This window comes from Lagopus leucura, unplaced genomic scaffold, assembly GCF_019238085.1.
Source record: "Lagopus leucura isolate 7727_CA_CO unplaced genomic scaffold, USGS_WTPT01 Super-Scaffold_73, whole genome shotgun sequence".
NCBI lineage: Eukaryota > Metazoa > Chordata > Aves > Galliformes > Phasianidae > Lagopus > Lagopus leucura.
In genome coordinates, this window is record NW_024962252.1 from 96,467,934 (window position 1) to 96,488,285 (window position 20,352).

General features: G+C 41.9%; 1 long non-coding RNA gene across 2 annotated transcripts in view; it reads right to left on the reverse strand.

Moving 5' to 3' along the window:
• Window positions 1–20,352, reverse strand: part of LOC122192102 — a 72,985-nt gene that overhangs the window by 13,572 nt on the left and 39,061 nt on the right. For both annotated transcript variants that reach the window (XR_006182536.1, XR_006182538.1), the window contains exon 2: window positions 13,873–13,961. This is a non-coding gene — a long non-coding RNA (uncharacterized LOC122192102). The remainder of the gene's footprint in view (window positions 1–13,872; window positions 13,962–20,352) is intronic.

Below are 20,352 nucleotides of genomic sequence, written 5' to 3' on the forward strand. Positions count from 1 at the left end.
CTGGGAGGACACTCTTGGGAAGTTACACTGTAATTTAGCACTGTTACAACCAGAAACTGCTAAGGAAATATTTTTTCTTTGACTTGGACCTACTTTTTCTCCTTTATGTTACTTAGAAACAGTTTTCTAAAGGACAGTTTCCATACCAAGCCCACAAGGCATTGAAATCTCATGCTCTGTGACAGCACTTCAGGTGTTGTCTACATGCAGCTGCTGTTTAACTGTAACAAACTTATTTCAATTTAAAAAGTGGCTGACACTATGCCCTGACTAAGCAACTTTAAAAACAAATAAGTTGGCACAGCACACTTGGGTGGATGAGGAACTAGCTTTGTTCTGGGACCTCAGTGCTTGAAGAGACAGATGTGAAAACACAGTGATCATTCTATGATCTGCAATTCACTATGCAACTATCCTGTGTCGTATCTTTTTAGTGGGCAAAATTTGCATTTGGAAATCTTCATTTCGGTAAAAGTATTTGTATTACAGATTATTCCAACACCATTGTGAGGTTACACCAGGCATATGCTTAAGGATACTTCCACTTTATAGATAGGCATGCCATCTTCTATGAGCTCCAAAGGCATCTAAAGAAAGATTTACACCCGCCCTGTGTTGCAACAGCTCCAGAGGAACTCTAACTAGCCAAGAGTAAATAATGCCCATAACTGAAAACGCTGAGCAGCACCTCAGCTGGTGTAAATTGTCATAGCTGCTCTGTGGAGCTGGGGATGCTTTACACGACCAGAGGATTTGTTCCTCTGAATGCACAGGACATCAGCCTCCAATACATGAAATGACCTTGTGCAGCAGGAATGCACAAACTTTCTTTTGAGCTCAGTGGGAAGCATGATTTCTAACTCCAGCCCCACAGGTGTGCTTCACCTTTTATTGCTCAAGATGGGTATTTGCAATGGCCCATTGGGTCATTTTAAGACGCCCATTGGCGTCTTTTTAAGGTCCTTTCTAAGGCACATTCTGAATGTGGCTGGAAATATTTACTTGCTGCTGAAATTGCACGGGGTAAGCCACACATATTCTCAGAGCTCATAGATAAATACAGCGCTGCGTGGTCATCTGCTGCACTGAAGGGGTCGTGAGCCTTTGATTAGGCCTGTGTTGACTTAAAGGCCCTTCACTCTTAAACAGAATCATTTCATTTCCTGTAGAGGGAAAGCTTTAGTCACCTTCAACATTTTGGCACGTTGTACTTGAAAGCAGGCTGGGAACCTGGATCGGACCCCTCCAGTCATGTTTCTGTAGCTCTCACCACTTCAATTCTTCAGCTCTTGACCTTGTCCAAACTGTATCACGACCTTGGTGCAACAAAGTCCTTTGCAGAATATAGGATATATCCATCTGACCTGAAGTTCCAAAGCCAAGGGCAGCCCTGAAGGAACTGGAAGGTGACTCGCTTACCTGCAGCGCATCCACACTCTTGGCTCACAACTTAGACAGCCTCTAGATCACGATGCTAAAGTGTGCCACATGTTGAAGCAAGAGCTCTCTGTGGCATTATATATACTGCCTATATCAGAGGGATTATTTCTAATAATCTCACTTAACAGCCCACACATCATTATGTCTGTCCTAAGGAGCTTAGCTGTCACCCCCACTCCTTTAAATTCAGCTGGGTGAAATTGGTAGAATAAAACAAAACCCTACGCAAAAAAATCGTCCTGCTCTATAAAACTCCCTGAGACAATCTCTTTCTAACTCCAATATAGTCATAGCCATAAAATCTCACCCAGTAAAACCCCAAGTTCTGTATAACAACTTCTTTCCTCGTCACAACAAGCAACTGTGAGTGCCAAGAGCTCTTAGCTCTTAACGGAATTCTTTCTAAACAGTATAGAGATAACAGGTTGAATAGCTGGCAAGTCCTGCTTTCAACTTTTCTTCAGGCTTCACTGCATGAACTTGTTTTTTGCTTTTTTTCCTTCCCCTAAATTGATGATTTTACATCCATACACCCCTGTAATGTACTGCTCTGAGTACCTCCCACACACTACAAATGCAAGGCCTGCGCTGCTCTCTCATCTCCACTGGTTCCAGTTTGCAAGGTACAGACATCTGACTTCTTCAGAGCTGCTAGTGGCACAAGAGAAGAGATTGCACTGAGTGCCCCTGGCCCTGTCACATTTCTGGCCTGCTGGTGCGTTAAGGCCTCTGTCTGACTGAGAAAAAGGTACACTTGGAAGTTTAGAGGCAAGTTTTAATGAAAGATTTCAGAAGCAAAAGAAAAAATTGTTCTTGGGTGACATTAAAAAATGCCTCCTTGCCTATGGAATGGCATCAGCAGAAAGTGCAAAGAGAGGAGAAACGAGACAGAGGAAACCTGTAAAAGAGAAGAATGGGAGAAGCAGTTGGCTAAATGGAGTATAAATAAAAAACAGAACTTCAAGCAATACATTTCCAAGGGTTTTTTAATAGCTTGAATTTGTTATAGCAGGCAGTGGAGAATCTAGGAAGCTGCTGGCTGCAGAGTGGTACTGTCTAGCAACAGTGCAGGTGGGAGGGAGGACGTAAGGAGAACCTGCAGACATCGACCTTCAAGAATGGGGGTGGCCACAACATTTTTAGCTTGGCAGTGATGAAAAAATCGTGGGAAATAGAAACAATGGCAAAAGGGGCAGCAAGGTGTGAGAAATGAGCATCCTGGAGACAGCTTAGGAGGTGATGTCACAGAACTGATAAAGGAGATGGCATCTGAAAATCAAGAAGAAATGCTAAATAAGTGACCTTAAGAATTCAAATCACTACTGAAGTGGCAGTGGGATGTATGGCAGCAGATGGTTATGAAAGCCTGGATAAGAGCATTACTGGCAGACACAGAGACAGACAGAAGGCCACGTGCACTGGGGATTCTCACACAGGTACCTCTGCTTGGGCAAAGAGGTGAGCAAGTAGCAAAGGGAGCGCAAAAAATCAAGGAGCCGTCAGTAAGGATGAGTCTTCAAAGCAAAATCAGAAATGAAAGAAGAGAATTACAGAACTCAAATGTTGGGAGGGAGAGAACAAGATAAAGATGGCAAAGATTGACCTTGGATGGCACAGGAACTTGAAAAGCTTATTTATTATAAATGAGAGGCAGCTAAGAAAAGAGAAGGTATTTAAGATAATGGGAACAAACTAAACCTCTGTGAATATGAAGATGAATGGCAGGAGGAGATCAGTGGGTTGTTACAAAGGTAGATTGCATTGAAGGAATTTTTCAATATTTTTCAATATTTGAATGTTTCAATGTTTGAAAACAGTGAAATATTTTTTCAAGACAAAGGAGCAAGAGCATACTTGAAAGCAGAGAGTCTAGAAAACAGAGTGGTTAAAAGAAGAGAATAAAAGAAGAACTGACAGATCATGGAAGACTTTTGCACTGGGTCTGGAAAATCATTGTGAAGAAGCAGAAAGAAGAGAGAAGGGGAGGATAGAGCAAGAGGAAGTGGAGGTCTTCTCTGGGCTTATTTACTCTGTCCTTATAAAAGAGGACTTGATCCTGGCATGGGAAGGACAGAAGTTAGCAGCAAAACATTTCATTAGTCATGAGCAAACACAGAGGGTTTGAAGCTCCCAACCCAGTATGAACATCTGCATGAGGGGCGGCTCAGTCTCTGGAAGAAGCCCTGACCCTATTAAAGTCAATGACAAAACTCCTGTTGCCTTCAACAGAGCCAAAATTTCACCTTGTGTCTACGGCCATTCCACTGAGACTTCCAACATGAATGCCAATTAGTGCCAGTTTCAAAGGTGACATTCGTGACACGGATACTCGCTCCGCTGGGAGATGAGCTAAGATTATCACACTGAGTTTGCATAGACCAGAAAAGGTAAGTGTGACATTCCCTGTCCTAACAATCAGCTGAGGCAAACAGATGCATGCACACAGAAATAGCTCTGATTTTTAGTATTTCCAAAGCATCCTAAAAATCGCATCGTTATTGATTTCAAGAAAAAGAAATAAATATGTATGAATTAGCAGCTCAGCCTCTGTGTGGCAGGTCTAAATGAATCCATTAGTATGTTAAAAGCCACACATAAAATAATGTTTAATTTATTTAAAAAGAGGGGGGTGAGCAAAAATCTCTAAAAGGTAAATTGTCTCATTCTTTAAACTGAATAAGCAGATAAAAATGAGGATAGTGCATTACTGCTTAGAGGCTTTCAGAAGTTAGACCTATACAACAGCCACTGTTAGCACCTTCAGATTAACAGTTCAACAATCATTGGGATATTAAACTGAATGTCATTGTAATCTTGTAAAATACACGTGTGAGCATTTTCTCTAATATCTGCATTGGTCAGAGATGCAAGCAGACAGCATAAGGCAGTTCTCAGAATAGTTACTTTCACTTGTCTAGATCAAAGCCCATGCAGCCACCCTTACGATTCAACACACAGTATTAATTCAACCTCCGGATAACAGCAAACTCCTCCCATTTTTCTGACCTACACCAGTTCTACCAGTGACTGCACTGAGCCAGACCTGCAATTTCCGGTTCAACTGTCCCACTTATGAGAGTAAACCTGGACTAACTAGAGGAGAGAGCCTCACTTCTGTATTTCATCGCAGTGCTACATATATCAGAATGTTTCCTATTGGGACTAATCTTGATCTCCCACTCTGCACCATCATTTCCATCTAAATATGTCACCTGCACCATTTAGGCTTAAAGGAATAAAGGAAAACCACACCAGTATACCAACAGCAGTAATATATGATGAGGAGCAGATCAGCCACATTTCAGACCCCAGGAGACTGCTGTTTCAAGGCAAATCTGTATCTCATTCTAAGCCAGCTTCTGAATAAATATGTGATCGCATCAGGAAGTCACCATACTGCTCCTCCTGTGCACATGTTTGCACGCAGGCATGGCCTGTGAGCAGCTGACAGAATGCCTGGAGGAGCCTGAGTCTGGCAGAGCCCAGGGGCTGCAAATCCAGCCTGAGAGTGCGCTGGCAGCTCTGCATGTGGGAGCTTGCACATCACCTGCTTGCACTGTTCCTAGCCCTAGGAAATGCACTAAATCTTTCAGACTATCCATGCCAAATTCATCAGCAGCTTTAAAACGGAGAAAGAAAAACACAGAGCATATATTTACTGTTCCCATTATGTAAAATAAAAGAAAAATGAGAATGCATAACAAGGCATCAACTCACTGCTCTTCTGCCACAGTGTGGAGTAAGGCTTGCTCAACACCTCAGTGCCATTTATGTGTGAGCCTGTTGCATGAGCAATCACGACTAACATGAGATGAGCCATCAGGCTTCCTCAGCCTGCCTCACACTGTGCCCACGTTGCTCTGTGTCTGCTCAGCACACAGCTCTTCCCCATCTCATCTGCAGTCTTCTGCAAAAAGCAGTGGTAGAGTAGAATCGATTGATTTGGTGTTGTACCAGTGTCAACACCAAACCAAAGGACTCCAAGAGCTGAACATGAGCCACTGCAGTGCTTGAAAGTCAGGCTCAGAAGGACCAGGCCAGCAGAGGAGGGAGAAGGTTAAGCAGCTCAAGAGCTTTTCCTCACAAAGCCTTGGGCTTGGCGGGTTTCTCTTATCGAGACATGGAGTTGTCCATTCCAGCAGAGGGGTGAAGGGAGGCTGCTATGTTTGTGTGTTGAGTGAGGAGGAGATGGGTTTCATTAATCTTAAATGCCTTTGCAATTCAAGAATTGTAGCTCTGGATCAGTTCCTGTACTAACATGATTAGCAAATATTGACTTTTGAGTACAATAATAATGTGTCATCTGAAACCCTTGATAAGTAACTTAAGTACTTCCTTAGCTTGCATCTTATTAAATTAGATGAGGTACAGTTGAGACACATTACACAAAGCCATTGAAATGAGAAATCAGACCTAAAGATTTTAGCAATGATTGATTAAGAGAAGTCCAAAGTTACAATACAGGTGAAACGCTGCGGCCCATATTCTGATCTCCCATCCACCACTACAAATACAGATTGCCTTGCTCTAGTATTTATACTAATGCTAGTGAGCTAATCGGCATCAGGCAATTTGTTTCAGTATTTGCTAACGTGGGTATGTTTTCTTTGGAAATCTCTGGCTTGAGGTGAAGTCACTTTTTTCCATTTTTGCAATACCGTAATTCTCATCATTGTAACAGAGGTAAACATTCCCTATTTGTGACTTTTTGACATGCAATCCATCATCTGATTATACACAAAGGCCATAGAATGTCAGTTTTATGGAAGGTTAACTGACATAGGTTTTGAGCTTTTGAAGTTAATATAAGGAAGAAAAAGAAGCACGTCACACTTGCGTGCCTGTGAATATGGTAAGTATAACATACTCAAATCTGTTCATAAGGTTTAGTTTAAAAATGTGTACAGCAACTCAACCAAGAAAGGAGTTAAAAGATGTGATACTCCTCAGATGCAACCTGACAAATCTTACTTTATTGATTAGTTTTCAAAGGCAGTGCAGTGAGAGCACTACACTTACAATAGACTTTGGAATGAGGAGGGGGGGGAGAAGAAAGCTCCAAATGTCATCAAAGCAAATGGTCTGTGAATGTTGCTTCAAAGCTAGTCATTAGTTGCCAGGGTATTTTGCCACAAAGCTTGTAAAGAGGTTTTCCTGGAGGGGAAGGTATGACAAAATGCACTTCTTGGCAAGATGACTTCTGCTTAAATAGCAGGACACATTAATTCTTGCTTGATACATAAAATTAATTAGAGGATTAACATCCTTTATGAAATTTTGCCAGAGATTTTTTCCTTTTTACCAGGAATAGACCCCAGGCCTTTTCTGTACTCTAATGAAATTGCAAATTGACTTGTGTTCAAATGATGCTTGACTAAAATGAATAATTAAAAATGTATTGCTAACAATGAGATGGGTCAGCTGATCTTTTCAAGGATTAATTAGTTTCAAGAACCATCTTTCTCATGTAACATAGCAAAGGCCACTGCCAGAACACCTTTTTTTTTTCTTTTCATACAGTAGTTCCCCTCAAAGTCAATGGAGACCCCTTCTATTCCCAGCTACCCAGGGTTTTATTTCAGATTCAGAGAGTGGGCTTTTCTTTACAGCAAAGCAGAGAGGGGCTACGCCTGAAGGAGCTGATCTGTTATTGTATCTAAAATCCAATGATCCCAATTCCTCTCTTTATTACAGCCTGATACAAAACCAAGCCGAACTGGCGGGAGTCTCCTGGTTATCTTCATTATGTTTTGAGTCATCGCCAGGAAAGTGTGCTACTCTAAGTCCCAAATACCTCCACGGAGATGAACAATGGCACAGATCTCTACAACTGAGAAAGGAGGAAGGATGAAATTTTCCATAGCTCAACAAATAAATGGAGGAAAACTAAGACTCAGGAGAATAAGGAAACCTGTGATGTACGTGTGCATGGTCTTTCATAAAATATGTTGGGATTCGCTGCTCTCCAACACGAACAAGGAGGTTCAGGAGCTAGGAAAAATGACTCAACGTAAATTTTTCAGAAATAGATCAGGAATCCAATTCTCAAATTTTTCAAAAGTTTGAAGCATAATTTCCAATAATGTAATCTCCAAACGCACCTATGCCGCTAATTACTTTCCATTTTCACATCTGCCATGAAAAATCCCACTGAATGTCTATCCTTTTCTCTACATGCCTTTGAAAATTGGCTCTGGGTACCATTTGTAAAAGTGACTTGTATACTGTGGCATCTCAGCCTGGCTGAACGCCACACAAAGCAACGTTTGGAGGTTAAGAGCAAGAAGTTGGAAAAACTGCATTGCTGCCGTGATTCCCTCCTTTTTGGTTTTTTAGTTAGTTCATTTTGAGCTGATTTGGGTACATTTGTGCAGTGCTGCTCCATGCTGCATAGAAATTTTCTCGGGTACTTTGAAAACGTAACCTTTAACTTCACGTAAGGCGAGACTTACAGAGACATAAAGGTGCAAAGGGAGCGGATGATTACAGCTGAGGAGCCAACTGGTAACTTGCTGCTGAAAATCTTTTTCTGAGATCTTTCACTTTTAAAATATGAAATGCCTGCGTTACTTCCCCAGTGTGTGCAAATAAGCATGTTTCATTTCTTAAATTCCTTAATCGCCTCCTGTGTTTGTAAAAGGTCCCTTTCTGCGATGAGAATTTTCTTTAAAAAAAGGAACCCTGACATTCAATTTCAGTGTTTTCTCAAAACACTTTCTAATTCTCAAAACGCTTATTTCTACTGTACATGTCTCCGAGTTCCTGTCTCCGATGGATTTTTCAGATGTGTTTTATGTTGTGTGATGATGTTTCTAATTTGGGTGATGAAAGGTTAAAAGATACGCCTGTATGAAATTACCCAGTGGCTCCTGTGAACTAACATCATATCTTATTGAGTATGATCACTCTGTCATTTGCTTTGGCTACGGCCAAGGTTTCAGATACAGTAGGAGTACACCAGGATCCCCAGAGCCTACTGCAGAATTTGGAGGGGGGCAAAACCACATAGTTTCCTTGCCTAAGACTCGCTAGTCATGTGTAAAGAGACGATGCTCTGGAAAATGTTGTTTTTCTTTGGCTGCCCTTTAGTCAGATCTTCTCACTGCTGGCATTGTGCAGAGTCAGCTTAAAAGGTGTATTTAGCATTGAGGGATTTGGTAAATACTGCTTTATTGTGCTTCGTACTCCCTACAGGGCATTCTGAAGAGATGAATAATAAGTGTGAACAGGAAGAGCAAGTTTCCAGTCCTGTCAAATTAATTAGACCAGTGTAGACTGAAGCGAGGCTTGCCGTTAGGTAGGTTGAAAACAGGCAAAGGGAATCACTCAGGCATATACAAAAATGTTACCCCACTTCTATCATTATTGTTTCCTTTTGAATCAGATACAAAATGTAGCTGCGTTTCGTTACCCACAACAAAACCACTCTCAAATGCTGGTCACATAAATAAAATAAGATGGATATGCAGAGCTGTGGCAAAATCCCCCTGCTGTGGCAAAGGCAAAACTTGCCAAGCAATGACGCTGCCCTTATAGCTGCTGTTTGAGAAGTGTTTCCTTATGGTATTAAGGGAATTAGCAACACCCAGACTTAATGTCATTTAATTCTGCAAATACATTTCAGAGCTTGACTCAGCTCCCAGCTATAAAGCAGTCTCTCTGATTTGCCAGCCATGATCTTCATAATTTTTGGAGACTTGCATTTTTCCTTACAGCAGCCCAAAAAAGCCATTCTTAGCCTCATTCCTGGGCTCCAGTCTTTTCCTAAGTCTTCTCAGACAGTCATCAACATAGGAGGTAAAAATGGGTCTGATCCAAATCCTGGTTTAGTCAGTGGAACAGATTCCTGCTGAATGAAGTGAGGGCTGGATAAGATCAGTAGACCCTATTTTTTCATTCCCTGCCTCGACAGGAAGGATCTCTACGTGCCCTTCCAAGCTCTGGTATGAAATGACTCAAAGCCTGAGACTACTGCTTCTCCTGGAAAATACTCCCCAGACCAAACAGATCATATGATAAGAAAATTATTTCCACCTTTATCACAACCCAACTTCTTTCCCAGGTTCCCCTGGAAAGCCCTAATTTTGATTCCCCTTCAGTTGTTTGTGATAATTATCCACGTAATAAATTCCTCCCATACTTTGCGTGGGTACTTGCTTTGGTGCTTCCATACATCCTTGTATCTAAGTCCTTCCAACGGTTTGAGCATTTTAGTACTCTTCTGTGATTTCAGTACATAAATGCTTCTTTCACAAACGCAGCATATCTTGCACAGAGATGTGAACTGCTTTACTCAGTATAACACAGCAGCTATCTCTAGGGACAAGAATATTTGGGTGGGATTCACTTGATCCTTGGCATTAATCTCTCTGCACTGCTCTTCAGCAGAACAAGATGGCTCTGGGAGGCTTCTAAGGAAATCTAGAGTGACTGTGAAGGCTGCACCAAAGACATCCCTCCTTACGTGATGTGCATCAGGCCCTTGGAAATGGGCATCTGGAAAGGGAACAAATTACGTGCCTAACAAAATTAAAATGTTCTGAACAACTTATTGTGCTGACTTCTTTTTCAGGGAGGTGAATAAAAATTAAGCGTTTTTATAACCTTGGAAGCTCCCGTTTTGAAATTTTTAGAATGGAGAACTGTGGTTGTTGCTGCTGCTGTGTTGAAAAGTGTTACAATGAAGATGCACCAGATTTCTTAAATGAACCAACACAAAATTCTGCTGAAACATGAATTAGATGTTTCAGTGTTTCATGCAATCCAATCTTCAGCCTTCGGTTTCTAATTTTGGTTCACAGAGAACTTCGGTCTTCTCCTGCTCACCCTGCTTTAGAACAAAATCACACCTTTCATTTGCGATTTCCAACTAAATTGAGACAGTTAGCTCCTGCTGCATCCTATCCTTCAGACACATCCTTCCTCAATCTGCATTTTGTTTTACTCTTCTAGCTTTCATAGAATACACTAATATGCACTCACAGTTTTGCTCCACTTGCCCTCTGGTTATGAAGTTGCCCCATAGGTATCAGTGCCAGCCTCTGATAAGCTCAGCTTGTTCTCCAGCTCCCCATGCACTGTCCTTGACCTCATGGGTGTGGGGAGGAATATGGAAAGTCAGGCTGAAAATCTCATCCTTCCACTTTTCGGTCCAAAATTAATTTGATGTGAGCCAGTACTGCTCTGCTGACTACTATTTTGTGCCTCTGAGCTCACATTTCACCATGCTATGTTCTCGTGCCACATAAAACCAAGGTGAAGGTGTACCGCTGAACGCACTTTCCTTTATAGAGCAGAGCCATGGTTTAGGAGTTAAATTTGTCAGCTCATTGAAAGAAAACACAATGAAAAGGTGCTCCAAACTCTGTGACAGCCCTGAAAGCAGACTGTTACCACTCTCTCAGCTCCCTTATTTCAGTTTTTGGCTACTGGTTCAGAGCAACAATGAACTTCCACTTTAGGAACTACAGAGGGAAGATGGTCCGCAAAGAGAATAGCTTGGGCACTGGGGACAATAAGAGGTCTGGGGCCTGAGACTTAGAGGCAGGCGCTCCCTTCTCTGTTTTAGAGAATTTCAAAATACTTTGGTTTTCCTTCCAAAATGGAAAAAAACAGACATCTTACAATTGCAAAACCCTCCATAAAATGGAATGATCTTTTTTCTCCCCACAGTTCCATCTGAAACAGATGGAATTTTCTTCAGTGAAGTGACCACTTAATTAAAAATATGGGATACCAAATTAATACCACTTCAGCAGGTACCGAGGGGACAAGTGAAAATTGTCCAACCTTCTCCAGGTGTTTAAGTCAACTGTTTATTGCTTTTTAAGGTGTTTGGCAGCTGGTAAGTAATTTAAATGACGCTTGTCGGCTCCCAAATAGAAGAAATAAATGAACACAAAAGAGCAAGATTTCAATTAAAGTTCATCATGTAAAACAGGCCTCATGCCTTCCCTGACCACAGAGATTAGCTTTTGTGTCTGGAATTGCATTTCATAAACCTCCTCCCTCGACATGGAACATCTGCTCCCTTTAGGACTATTGTTTTACACCCATAAATAAAACATAAAATTACATTTTTGTCACTCTTCAGGCCAGATCTTCAGCTGGCATAAATCAATGGTGAGCAGTCAACCTCAGCAGAGCTCTGCTGACTTAAACCAAATGAGAATCTGGCCCTTGATGCTTTGGTGCTGAAGAAAATAATGGGTCTGGGCAGAGCGTGTGGGACATTGTTTATCAGAGAATGTGTGTGAAACTACGTGGAGCAAGTAACCATAAAGCATGATTGATCTCTCCAGCATATTTTAGCACTTTTTTGTGTGTGTGTGAGTGTTTACTGAAACCTTTTAGGTAGTGCAGTCTTCTCAGACATCATTTTATGTTTGAAAAGCTTTCTAATTCATAATGAAAAGTTACGCGTCGCTCCAATGAACCCCTAGCTTCAATTACTTGCTGTGCAAATGGTTGGCCTGCATTTTGACCAATGTTTATGGTGTTTGGCAATTTTTCAGTAGCTACTTTGCCCTGATATGATTAATTTCTTGCATAATATGAGGTTTTGCATGTGTGGAGCTGAAATAATCCTGCTAGGCAAAAGTGAAATAAAAGAGCTTGTGTGTTTCAGCTTTAGAAACATTCGAAACATAACATCACAATTCTAAGCGTGCCAATGATAATACAAGTTAGCCACGGATGAAGACAACCACAAGAGACATGAAGTTCCTGATGGGATTCAGCGGCATGAAAGTCATTCCTTGGCTTGTAAGGTCAGCATACTAGATCATAGCTGGGCAGCCCAAGAAGCAGAAAGCAAGAGACAAGCCTGGAGCACATTTTACGTGACTGCGCTGGGCGAAGTGAGAATGGCGGCTGTATCCATTTTCCTTCCTGAATGCCAAATCCCACTCCAAATGCTAGCCTCCCTTTGCACCAGAAGTGCTAACATGCATTAACTACCCTGAAGTAAATGGAGGTAGAGCTTGAACAAACAAATCTTCATTTAAAAATACATTTAGCTTTAAGCACCTGAGAAATCTCACTGGAGTCATGCTAGAAAGCCAGGTCTGTGTAACAGCTTCTTTATTGGATCAGAGACCTAAGCGGACTTTACAGTACATGACTGGATAGCAACACTTGGATCTATGCAACCCTAAGAGGACAGATTTTGCTGACAGCTTTTTTTCAGTGGATCTGAGGAGAATGAGATACCCAACTCCCATTATACTCTACAGCAGAAAGATGCTTCCATGGAACCTGGTGCCCAGTTCTCTTTGGGCTTGATGAACAACAGGGAGCACTAGCTCCCAAGCTGTCTGCCCTGCTACTGCAGCCCATAGATACCTCTGCTCTGATTCAGCTCATCATTTAATGTCTTAATGCAAGCACGCCCTCTTCACTGATTTAATCTAAAATGTTGTGCTGTAAACTCAAGAGGCTCTGTGGTGGGCAATAACTCCCATACTAACTCAGGTATGTAGAAAGTTATCCTCAGCAGAAGTTGAGAAGCGGATCACTGGAGGTGGTAACCTCTTAAACTGCCCTAGAAAGAAGCCCTTAGGTACCTTCAAAATCCCAACCTCCATATTTTTACTTCCTACAATCACACACTTGTCACCTTAATAGAAAGTACGTCTACATTGCAAATTCCAGTATAGCAAAGAGGTACTCAGGCTGGCTATAAATGAGCTAGCCATAAATGAGCCTGCTTTCTGGCAGGATAAATTAGCCCATATGGAGCTAACACTGCCAAAAAGCAGGGTAAATTAGTCCTCTCGGTGTTCTCTGCTGTCTCATCTAGACTGCGTCCAGTATCTACAATGGTTCGTTTACAGCTAGCTTGGGTATTTCTGCATTGTCATGTGGACATACTCAGAGCAGTATTATTATTATTGTTGTAACATCTACAAGAGTGCAGGAACTGAGCCTAATGTGGGTTAGTTACCTTTTACCTTTGCCTTTTAGCTCAGTGCAGAGGCTGTCGGATGTGAGAGCACTGCAACATGATTTCACCAAAATTTAGGAGTTACTTTTGCTCACGTGAAAGTACACAGATTAGACCATCATCTTGAGTTTTAACAAACTTATGGCCACAAAGATCCCTCACAGAGAAGACTTTTAGCTTGGGATTTGTTTCTGCCATTGAACCTTTTCTAATAAGCCAGCCTGTCTGGACCACTTTCTGGTTAAAATAAAAGAAACAAGAGATAGAAGTGGAGTTCACTGATCTGTCCTGGGTAAGTTTGCTCAGCCTGTTTGGTCCTTGAGGTTCTAAAGAGAGCTGAGCTAGAGTAATATTATTTAGAAAGTAACATTCTTTTTTAATGCCTACTTTATCCGTGGATCTTAAAAACACAGAATGCTTTTGATTGAAACAAAATTTTAAAAAGCATTCAACAATTAAGAAGCGTGCAAATCCTGCCAGAAAATTACCTGAATTAGCTGAAGTTGAAACAAGTCCTGGGTACACGGAGCAGCATCTGTCTCTGAAATCTGGAGCAACGTGGAACTTCACAAGGCACCTACATGGACAAAAGAAATGGCAAATTGAGCACAGATCAATCTATACTTAAAACTTCCAAATACATTGGTAGGTAGACAACTTCTCAATAGAGACACACTTCCACTGCCAGGGAAGTGCTTAAGGCAGGACGGCTTTGTGCAGGTAGGTGAAATAAAATTAGTGATGCTAAGAAAAGCTGCAGCGGTAAGTGTGCATCTGACAATTAGCACTCATACCAGCACAGCTATCTGGCAAAAAATCACATCCAATTTAATACACACATGCCGGCAAGCCCTCTAACACCAGCTCCCAATATATCATGTTAACAGAAGTCTTCACATTTCAGAAATCCATTTCAGCCAGTAGTGCATAATTTTACAACCAGATAGTACAATACATGAAAATACACTTCAGATTCCTGTTTGACTTCTGTGATCTTAATTAGTACCATGCAGAATGAAGAAGCCAACTTTAAAATGCCCCAGCGCTATCCAGTTTCTCACTCACTGTTCTGCCTTGTCTGGGCTTTGCAGCAAAATGGAGCAGAGCAATCAGCATGCGATGAAATCTCCTTGGAAATGTGAATGCAGCCCTTTCTTTTTCTGTATTTACTTACAGATCAGCGTAGCCCCGAAGAACTATAAACAGCTGAGAGCAAAAAATAAAGGGACCTCAGAAAAGTTTTATGTCCTCCAACTATAAATGTCAGGTGGCAGTATGGGGCAGTTTATTTTTCTGTAGAAATATCTAATTTTTTTTTTTTTTTTCCATGAAAATATTTTTCATCTCTCTCTCCCAAAAAAACTAAAATCCACTTAAAACAACCTAGCTCAGATGTCAGAGGATGAACGAAAAGTACCAGAGCAGCCACACACCCAGAGATCTCCATAAACACCCAGATAAGGCAAAATCTTGGTGGTGTAGCCAAGAACCACACTGGGCTGGGTGACTTGAGGGGCAGCATAGGCCAGATGAAGCATCGCATTTGTAGCCAGCTCCGGTACAAAGCGAAGCGCTGGGATGGAGCACGTGTGCATGACTGGGGGGCAAGGGGCACACGCAACGTTTTCCAAAGGTCTGATTCCTCACGACTCTGCTTTCCCTCCCCAATTAAGGGTTGAAATGAGCCACTGGAATCTACTGTATATCCTGGGGAAATGAACGCCCTGGCTGCTTTCCAACTCCTATTTCTCTCTTTCTACAGCAAACAAACAATAGGCCAAGTAGGATGTTGTACATAGCTGAGGAAAAAAGGGGGGAAAAAAAAAAAGAAAGAGGAAAAGTGAAGTATTGATAAACTGAGATTAATTTTTACAAAAATGTTTATATCAAGTGCATATGCTTTGCCTCTTGGCCATTATGGAAATGTCAGGGGTTTAATTGGCAGCTGTGAATAGCAGCACCTGCAAACAGCTCAGGGCTTGTTCCTGTGGTCTGGCAACATTCTTACTTTATGCTTTAAATAAAGGCTTACTCACTGAGACAGAAATAACTGACAGTGGATGATTGATGATTGCCCATCACGCAATGGCTGACATCTACCATTCACCGAATCCATTTACAATTTCACTTCCAGATTTCATTAACAGGGCCATGACATCTAGGAACAGGATTGATACAGATGGCAGCTCAGTTACAGAGTTCAGCTGATGCTGAGCGTATGTTAAGCATGGAAAATAGATTACTATGAGCTCCAATCTATCTCATGTGGTACATTTTGGAAACCCTATCTGTTTACTCCAGGTAACCTTTTATAGTTCTATTTATCCTGCCTAGTTTCAAACCAGATAGCAATTTTCCATAGCGGAGAATTTATACTGCCATTTGCAACGTGCATTTATAAAATACTTTGGTGAAATATTAAGACAAGCTTTTGGCATTCTAAAGGTTCCCCCCCCCCTTTTTCTTTTTTTTTCCTTTTTCTTTTCCTTAAGAAGGAAACAAAAAACACTAGTGCATAAAATCGGTGATTTCCCTAATCACAAATATCCTCTTCGGAGCAAAACAAATGGCTCGCTCCCACCACGCACCTGCGGGTGCCTCAAACCGCAGTGGCCGTGGAGCAAACAGCAAAGTTTCCAGCCGGAGGGGCCAGTCCTGCTCGGCTCGGCACTCCTGCTGACCTTTGCCTGCCATGGGACACCGCGTCCTGCAAATTCTTGTTTTCATCTCCGACGCCTCGCATTTGGCACGGGCTGCTCTTCAGGAAGGCTGAGGCTCAAAATGCAATTTTCCGTTTTCATTAAGAAGCTGGGCCAAATATCTGAATTGAGTTTTCAAACCCCAGAAAGCCTGGAGCTGCTCAGACGCAGGACTTGAAGGTGGCTAGTACTTAGGGTCGGGGACACCTCTGTAATTCGGAGCTGTCTTCAGAGCGAGGGCTTGGGACCCTTTCCTTTGGGATTTGTGTGGCCATCAGCACAGCGGGAAGTGGGCATATTTGTCCTGAGCAGCTCCTGACTCTTTAAAAAGTACCAAGCAATCATAAGGGACGCTCCTGAACCAGAATGCTGTTTTCTAAAAGTAAGTAGTCCCAACTTAATAAACTCATACCACTATGATCCACACTGATAACAGTCACCACCCAGCCCTAAAGGCACAGTAAAAACCTGTACAACACCACACTCGAGTAAGAGCCTCGCTTCAGGGCTGACACAACTGCTCCTGGAGAAATGCATGCTATGCTATGCAAGAATTGGTTTTCCACCATTCCCAGACCTCACAATCTGCTTCCCAAACTCGGAATGTGAAGCTCTCGCACCAGTCCATGACTTGCAGCAAGCTTTCAAAATCCTGCAGACACACAGCAGGCCCCATCTCAGCTCCTCTGCCCTCTCTCCTTCCCTTTAAGCCAGCGGACCTCTGCCCTGTCCCACTTTGCTCTTGGCAGCACCTTCCAAACCCCCTACATTTGTTACTGCTGTTCATACTTTCACAGCGAATAGAGAGTGCAATGGAAATTGGTCTTACTGCAGCTCTTCAGCAGGTGCAGAGATAGCCGGTTTCCAAACTGACACTCCTAATGGCTTTCCAAAAACAGCTCTGTTTCATCTCAAAATTGGTGAGCCAAATCCATTCCTTCCGTACTTAACCAGCCTTGTACATTTAAGCCACTGCTTCAGACTCCCTACGTAATTGCATACAGTTCTTGGAAAAATACTTTTTCTTTATTATGATTTTTTAAAGCGATTAAAGATGATCGCGCACAACCTCTAGAATTAACTTTGTGCAAATATTTATACAAACCTAAAGCTGTGGCTTTTTTTCCCTTTCTAGGTGAAAAGTGAAAGAGTTGTTCCAGAAGAAAACAACTGCATTGTCTACTTTGACTGAAGGCAGTTGCAAAAATCAAAAGCATGAAAAGCCTCTGCTTCTTTTGCTCTTAAAAAGCAGTGATGCTCATTGTAAAGAAAAAAAATCATCCTTTTTCTGTACCTTCTCTTATGTGTGTCATTGACGATGGTTATAGACGACAGTTAGGGAAGTTCCGTAGGAAATTCCCCTTAGTTGCAAAAAGTACCTTTCTGTAATATGGTTGTATTTGACAGCGCAAAAAGCATTTTTAAAACTTGCCAAAGACAGATGAAAAACACAGCAATTGTGACAGAAACAGATATTCTGTGCTTTGGGGATGAGGGCCCATGTGCACCTCTGAAAAAAACTAACGTTAGGCATCCCATTTTTTAGTACTGCTACTGCAACTTTGGTCCAGACAAATGGATCTGCACTGAATTTTCTGCAGTCTTGCACACAGCTGGAGACAGTGGAATATTTTCTGCTACTCTTTGTAAATACCCCATAAAATGCACAGTAAGGAGCTACTTCAGCCTGGCATCAAGGCAGGCGGTCAATGTCACCTCCCTGCAGCAAGGCCTAGGAGCACCACTTTGAAGCAAAGCACGGGGCCTGGTGCTCTGTTGAGTAAGGGCCCAAAAATCTGACTGACACACCCCGAAGTCAGGAATAATAGGATTCCACCCCTATTTTATATGCTGAACTGCAGGCTTCCAGCTCAGAGCCAGTCATTGGGGCTCTCTGCACAGCAAGCTGACAGACATAAGTACAGTAAGGGCATGACTCACCCCCTGCTTGGTTTGGTGTTGGAAAGAGGTCACACCAACCATGTGCTGTAAGTGTGTGTTTCCCCATCATCATTAAGTTACAGCATTCAAGTGACTGGATGAGACACAGACTTCTACTTCTCTGGCACATAAAACAATATGAGACATATCACATTCAGAACAAAACAAAGCTTATAGAGAAACCTTGGGATCCAGGTGAGGAAGAGAAGCAAGTCTACAGATCTTTTTCTTTTTTTTCCTCTTCTTTTTTTTTTTTTTAAACTCCTGCATGATCCTGCTGCATCAGTTATCAGGCAGGAGAAAGATGAAAGAGGAGTATGGATATGCGAAATAGTGATGGGAGTGTCTCTGCTTCTGCCTTGTTACTTACATGATCAATGAAGCCTAGGGATGCTGCACTGTGCTGTATTCTTGTCCCCAAATGTCCTTCACTGCCCTAGGATAATGAGGCAGAGACAGATGCCACAGCCTCCACTTATACCCATAATTATTGCCTTCTCTGACATTCTCTTCAGAGGCACCAGTGTTCTTGTACAGAATATATGCTACCCAGAGATTGTGCTTAGAACTAAGTGCCTACATCCATGCATGAGACTTTGGGACAAACACACTGCCAGGGCTATGACTGAAGAGAAAATCTTCACTAATTTTGGTAAGCTTAGATCTTGCAAGAACAGGCACTGTGGGGAAGTTTGTTAAAGAAAGAGAAAAGCCACAGCTTATTTTACATAGATAAGAAAGATATATAGTAAATGAAAGCTGCACTCGGTGGCAAGCATGCAAAAGAACTGTTGAACTGCATTTTTGGCCATCCACCATCCACCTGGTGCTCTCAATCAGGCACAGATTCTGTGTAAAAGCAGTAAACAGGTAATCAAAGATCAAGTCAAAACGCATTTTTGGAAGAGAGAGGCGCAAAGGTGAGGCAGACCCCACCACCACGCTCACCACATCGCTCCCTGGTTCCTGAGCTCTTCCTTTCACAATCGGGACATTCCTGTAGCGTAATGGGGAGTCTGGCATGAAGCTCTGCACAATGTGTTTCTTTATGATTACCTAGCAAAGTATAAATGCTGTGTTCCCAGAGCCAAAGAGCACCTATAATTTCCACTGAAGTCAGTAGAAGCTTTGGTATTATTTTAAATCCCTGACAGTAGGCTTGCTTAAATTTTCCATTTTAATTCTCTCAAAATGTTAATAGCTAACTGAAGATAGCATAAAACCATGTAGAACAGCACTGTAAATTGTGCACAAAGTTTATTAATGGACATTGGCTAAGGTGTTACTTTTCAGACAGTTTCTCCAGTTGCATCAAGAGTTCCAACTAGCTATTATAGTTGTTTGCAGCTCCTTATTTTATATTATATTTTATATTTTATGTTCAGCTCTACATTATTTTCCTTTAAATGCTGCATCCATATATAACATAATAGAACACCATGTGATCCAAGGTATCCCCGTAAAATGAAATGTGCTTTGGATCAGATCCTTGTTGTTATATGGATGGTGAACATTTGATCTGCATTTATTGCAGTTGGGCTGAAGATCAGAGACAAATAAGTGTCCTCAGCAGGGCAGTTAGCTGATCTTTACTTATAATTTCTAAATAGAGCCTACGTTCCCATGAATGGTGGCTCAGTGCAGCCAACTAACCATGGTCCTTCCATCATTCCACTAAAAGAACTCTCCTTCCTTTTCTGCATGGCTGTGTTGAATTCTCAACAGGGTTATCCTTCCCGTATCTCAAAGATGCACCGTGTGGCACTCAACTGTCCTTTTGAAATGAAGGAGAAAATTGTTTTCTCCACTCCAGAAAACATCGGCTATATATCAACCCTTTCTGGGATGTCCAAGGAAAAACTCTCAATTCCCTAAGGTGGAGGGGGAAAAGATACAGAAGAGAGGAGAAATTAGTGGTTACATGACAGCCTCTTAAAATATGGTGAATTTCCACTGATTTCAAAAAATTTGACCCCAGTTTGATTCTAGGATAACATCTGACTTGAAAGGAGAGGAAGCCATTCCTCCTCTTCACGTCCTTTGTTTACACAGACTTATTGTGCAACTCATCCACGTTGCTGATCCTTTTACACTGTGAATCATGACATTTGCTTGGACCATTATGATAAAAACTCATTCATTTCTGGCAGATAAAGTCTCTGTTTTCCATGCACGCCGGCAGACAACACAGTAATAAGAACACAGGTCCAAGAGCAAAACTCTCAGAAGCACTTCAGGACGCGCATTGAAAAGGAGGAAAAGCATGTCAGAAGTGAAAAGGGGCCACCAAATGGGTGTAGATAAAATTCTGCTGCAAGGCTATTTTTC